Source organism: Stylophora pistillata, chromosome 10 (genome assembly GCF_964205215.1).
Source record: "Stylophora pistillata chromosome 10, jaStyPist1.2, whole genome shotgun sequence".
Taxonomy (NCBI): domain Eukaryota; kingdom Metazoa; phylum Cnidaria; class Anthozoa; order Scleractinia; family Pocilloporidae; genus Stylophora; species Stylophora pistillata.
In genome coordinates this window covers 22,268,781-22,274,780 of record NC_142528.1, presented here as the reverse complement: position 1 = coordinate 22,274,780, position 6,000 = coordinate 22,268,781, and positions in this window count along the sequence as shown.

The window sequence follows — 6,000 nt, the reverse complement described above, 5'->3', positions numbered from 1 at the left end:
TAGACCCCAGTTTGCTCGGTTTTGTTGCGATTCCCGATACCCTTAGCGACTACACGAGAACGAGGTTTACCTTCGTGAATCAGGTTTACGATTAATAAAAAATTCGAGCGTAAAAATAGTAAAGGGGAAATTTTTTAAATAGGTGTAATTATCTCACGTAGAGTTTTCAAACTCAGGTCGCTTCCTTTTAAGGCCGTTGAATTGTTGGAAGGACCTAGGGAGTTTGTTTTAGACTCTGATGTCTGTCAAAGATGGAAGCTGTTTTTTAAAGTATTATCCACTAAATGAATGAATTATGTTCACCTTAGATGCTTTACAGTCAAAGGGAAAATTCTAAAGTTCAAGGTGAACCGGGGGTGAGGGGGCAGGAGAATAAGAAAAGAATGAACGAAAGAGAGAAACTTAGATTTTAACTAAGAACACGACAAAGCAGCTTGTCAAAGAGAACAGATGCGTTTAGATGGAGGAAAAATTGTGAAGGAATAAAAAACGACGTTTGTCCACACTTTGATAACCTAAGAAGATTTAAGTTGAACTTCCAAGCCCAAAAAACTCCCGTTAGACTTAAATTCGATCGGCAAACCTGTTCTGTATCCATATCTTATCTCCGCGTTTTCTAATTTGGAGCACTATATATCTCCAAATGGCGAGCTGGCTCGTAGCGTGATATACCTCTTGCGTTGTAAGTCATTCTAACAATAATTACTGAATTGAAAGTAATTCTTAGGAATAGTAGAAAAAGAGCGTAGTTTGTTATGTTAAAATTAGTTTTTAAACGACGTTCAGAACCTCATCCTCGATTATTTCGCTTACGCACTATAATTTTTTTTAGAGGGACTGGATATAAAAACAATTATCAGAAATTTACATTTAGTGGTGAGGTTGTAAGCTTAAAACAGAAGCTATCACGACTTGCTAAGCGACAAGGTCAATAGAAATTTACACGTCTTCGCTGCCGCTACGATCTGTTTAGCAAGCAAAACATATATAATGTAATCAGTGTTGGTTTATTTAGGATCATGCATTTGTCAACTTTACCCAGGAGCAAGGGACAAATTAACACTATTAAGAAAACAGAACACGACCGAATCATAGGAAGCGAAAAGGACTGACTCTATGAATGTCTTTAAGCATTCCAAAACTAAACTTTGCACAACATTCACCTGTCACTAACACGGCAGTTTTTTTCTTCATCAAAGAAATCATTAGGACTCATCCTTTTCTTTGAAATCATTGTGTTCAAAATGGCATTCTTCTTAGCAGAATAAAGGTTTATCACCAAAGCAATTATTCGATGTTTCGCCGCACATGGCTGCGATAAGTATTTTACCAAAATGTTATTGAGAGCTTTTATCGAACCTCTAATTATTGAAAATCTTAGTTAACGACTGTTTATCCAGAACGGAGACAGCTGTAGCCATTAATGAGTTAAACACGCCTTCAAGAAGGCTGCCTGCCGATCACGTACAATGCCGTATTCACGTGAATAGAAAAAACTTAGAAATTTTAATTTTCTAACGAACACTTTCTTCACACCTCTTTGTTTGTTTCCTTTCTTCTGAGCTAGCGTTAACGGCGCCATGCGAAGGCTTTTTTCTTTCAAGCATTCTTTTGACATAGATTTAACGCCCGGCAAATACTTGTTTGGTTGTTTTGCGAGTGGATACCAACTCACATTAAACCCAAATGACAGATGTTTTCGGAACAAATATTACATTTGCATAAATGTTTTAATAAAGTCGAGTTCCCAGATAATAACTTGGAAATAATACTATGGGGAAAAGCCACGCAAAACCAAAGAGTTGTAAGCAATATAGTATGACTTTCCATAGCGCTAAATCTACTTGATAAATAGGTAAAATTGGAGATCAGTAATTCATAAAAAGAAATAATGAGTGAGAAAGTCCTTAGATAACAGAACAGAGTAGAAGAAAAGGCTATGAACCATAAATCATTTATTTCCTTATTCGCATGTTCCATTCATTACCCATCCTAACATTGTTTTTAGGACTTTTGTGCCTTTTACCCATGTTCAATTAAATTGACCTCATTATCTGAAGAACCGGCTTAGTTTTACCACTACTTCTAATGTTTCTGGCTTGCGAGGATATGATCAGAGAAACCTGATTTAGCTGCGGAAATTTTTTCCCACGATGGAGCGAAGTGAAAAACCGTGAAAATCCTCTGTAGAAAAATAGATGTTTTAAAAGCTTGCGAACTTTGTGAGTGTTTATAAGCGCGCAGTTCCAGGAAAGTCATGACTCTAATGGACGAGATTTTTCAAGAAACTCTTCGTGAAGATCTTCAAAATTCATATCCTGAGTCAGTGGTCCGTATTAATTCCCGAATCGTACCAGCTGCATTCATAGGTAACAACAAAACCCGACGATTGTTTAAAGGTACTTTGCGAAAAACAACGCTACGTTTTCTTTAAGAGTTTCATAGGACGGTCATTATTACTTTAGTGAATGAAAGTTCAAATTGGTTTCATTCGTTTAAAAAGAAACAAGGCATGCGAGTTTTAAACTTGGCTTAAATGTATACAGTCCCTTTGGTATCAGAGTTTTCAAGGGTTTCCCTCCTTCGATCACTGCATTCGCTAATAAGGAAAAAAAAAAACGTAATCCGCTAGAGCTTAGTATTAATTTGCGCGCTTTTATTTGCGTAAAGAATAAAATACACTTTTCTTCCGCTTTTTCTCTATTCATTTTTACGTCAAACGAAGTCTTTGGAAAGAAGGCAACATCGATATCAACCGAACAACAATGATTTCGGAGGTCGGCCATGCATATTTCTTTCTTAATTCTCCTCTGGCTCAATCAACTAAAGAATGAACGATCAATGGTTCTGTTACATCAAATAGAGATGAGAAATATCAAAGCTTAAAAGCTTGACTTTTATTTCTAAAGTCTAACTAATCTGGATTAAGGCATTTCCTATTTTAAAAGCCTTCTTCTTTGTAACTGATTGCATCTGTTTCGATTTACCAAGCTCTCAGTCTAATCACCACAGTAAACGAAGCTTTCCATTTCATCAAAAAAGATATTCATTTCAAAGCCAGACATCTATGGAAAACTGCCGGAGAAAATCCCAAATTTCAGCTGCTCGTCTTGAAAAAAGGTGAAAACACGATAGTTTTTCATCTCTTTGTACTCCTATTCAATTCTTCAATTGGCGAGTTATAAACTGAATAGTAATTTTTTTCCTTTGATTTTTTCTTTTTTAATGTACGGCAGTTTTCATAACTGATTATCTTTCACCCAAACCGCTGTCAGCGTTGCAACACACACTAACCTGTCGGTTATTCCCCACAAAATTGCTCTGATAAACTACGTTCTTTCTGAGAATAGGAGTAAGGTATTGGTCAAGCGTTTTTAATTATTGGTGCATCAATAGCGGTTATCTTAGTCAAAACATTATTATGGCTTGGTTTTCTCATTCAAGTCACGTAACGTTAACTTGAACGAACTATGACACGCTTACAGCTTACACTTGGAAATGAGCTGAAGATCACATAAAAAAAACTTCATCTTAAAAACCGTTGTGTTGTTGTTTTTTTTTTTCCGTTAAAGTTATTAATTTACACCTTTTTTAGGCACCTTGCGTAGTTTTTCGACACCAGGACATGATAGCGGTCCAAAATATTTTATTATTTGTTTACTAGACGGTGATATGTTTTCTTGATTTTCACATTTTTTTGATAATGGAGCTTTTAGAATCTATAAAACATTTTGATGAGTAATTTCTTTCAAGCGATTTGCGTCAAAATAATTTGGTTTCTTTAATGACGAGTCGTATTCAAATGTTTTCGTGTGAGATTTTTTTGATCAATTCGTGCGAATTTCCATCTCTTATAACAAGCCTACTCAATTAAGGCGAGAAAACGATAAGCCTCGTTCCAATTTGTGATTATTATGCAAGGAAACAGTAATGATTTCTCGGTGTAATTTCACTTTGGAGCCATTACTGCACAATGATCGTTCGACAACCAATGCCATCAACACAACTTCTTTTCCACGCTTAAAGCAATTCAGTCTGCCCCAAACCACTGGCTATCGGATTAATTAAAGCAAGAAAGAAATAAAAGAGTCTCGAGTAAGCGAACTTCATATGCTATGCAAATAGCCACTGGGGGTCGATTAATGGTCTCCGAAAAAACTAAACACCAAGATTGGAAATTAAAAGTGAAAACACCTGTTATGGGTCAAGATATAAGTAATATGATATGCCATGCTATACTATATCACTAGTTATTGAGACCGCTCATTCAACAAACATATGATATTTACCTTAGCACGAGGGTAGGGAAAAATAAGCTTTCATTTTGCATCTCGGGATGAATCGAGAAAATTGTAAATTGTTCAATGGTGTTGGATTTTGGCATTCCTGTGAAAATCTTTGTAAGTGGTTGAGCGATCGGTGCTGGAAATCGGTCTGGTGTTCAAACACGAGCTGTCGAGGACAAATCATGAAGCATTGGGCGCTTCAAGCGAGGGTTACCTACGGGATCAACACACCAACGATTTTTTGGTAAAATAATTCGTATTACTGTGTACATCACATTTATATCTTTCGAAAAATTCAAGATTTCTACATAAACAGACAACGCCCTTTATCAAACTAGCTAAAATGATTCAAGGTATTCATTTTATTTTTCCAAGTTAGAACTGAAAATTTGTAGGTACGTCCATGGAATGTTTGATATTTTGCCTTATTTTTGATGGTTCATCATAACGGTTTGACTTGTGAATTTTATTAGCAAAATAAACACAAACGAATGATATATTTTGTTTGATCACGAAGACATAGTATAATTGGAGGAGGAATATTAACTTTTTCATTTATTTTTCATGTAATCGTAAATAACTGGTCATCTCAAAGTGACATGCGAAAGCAAGCTAAAGTTTTTATTTCTGTGGAATTTTGCAGGCTTTTTCTTTTAAAGGAAATCTTAAAGCCTAAGGCATACATAATGAAAGTGGCGTTATGCGACACCTCATATAAACAGTAAAGATTCGTCTTTTAGATTTCGCATGTAATGACAACGAACGTTCCTCCAAGATTCAACCAACTCAGTTTCATCTTTTGGACATTTATTTTTCAGTTCTTTTTCTAAGCCACGATCATGCCTAAAAAAATTCAATTCACAAATATAAGACCAGAGCTTGTGATTGATTAGTCACCAGCTTCCTAGGACTGGGAGGAGTCCACTTTCTCATCAATCTTGTCGGTCAGAAGAGACTTATCTTCAGTCATTCAGTCAGTCAAACAGTCAGTCAACTTGCTCGTCAGTTAGTCAGTCGGACATTCAGTCAGTGAGTCAGTAAGTGAGTCAGTCAGTGAGTGAGTCAGTGAGTGAGTCAGTGAGTCAGTCAGTGAATCAGTCAGTGAGTCAGTCCGTGAATCAGTCAGTGAGTCAGTCAGTGAATCAGTGAGTCAGTGAGTCAGTGAGTCAGTGAGTCAGTGAGTCAGTCAGTGAGTCAGTCAGTGAGTCAGTCAGTGAGTCAGTCAGTGAGTCAGTCAGTGAGTCAGTCAGTCAGTGAGTCAGTCAGTCAGTGAGTCAGTCAGTCAGTGAGTCAGTCAGTCAAACTCTCATTCAGCGAGTCAATCAGTAAGTTAGTCAGTCAAACAGTTGGTCAGTCAATCAAACAGTCAATTAATCCAGTCAGTCATTTAGGGAAAGTCTGAGTTTTTTTCTTTATGCCAAATCATGGCTCATGGCTGTATGCTCAACTTTCGCAGGTTAAAAAATTCCTTTGAGTGAATTTTTAGCCCGCGGAAGTTGCGTGAACAGTACTACTTTGCACGGCTCCTACCTAGGCAATACTACAGAAGGCGCCATAAAGTGTTTATATTTTAAAAAAGCATGCTCATTAATTAAGCACCTGAATCCTGCCGCAAAGGCCATCATGAACCCACCATTGTGCCGAGAGTTTACGCTTTATTAATCTAAAGATTGAACGATTACAGCGACGACCAGCGAGGATCGTCTACTGCAAA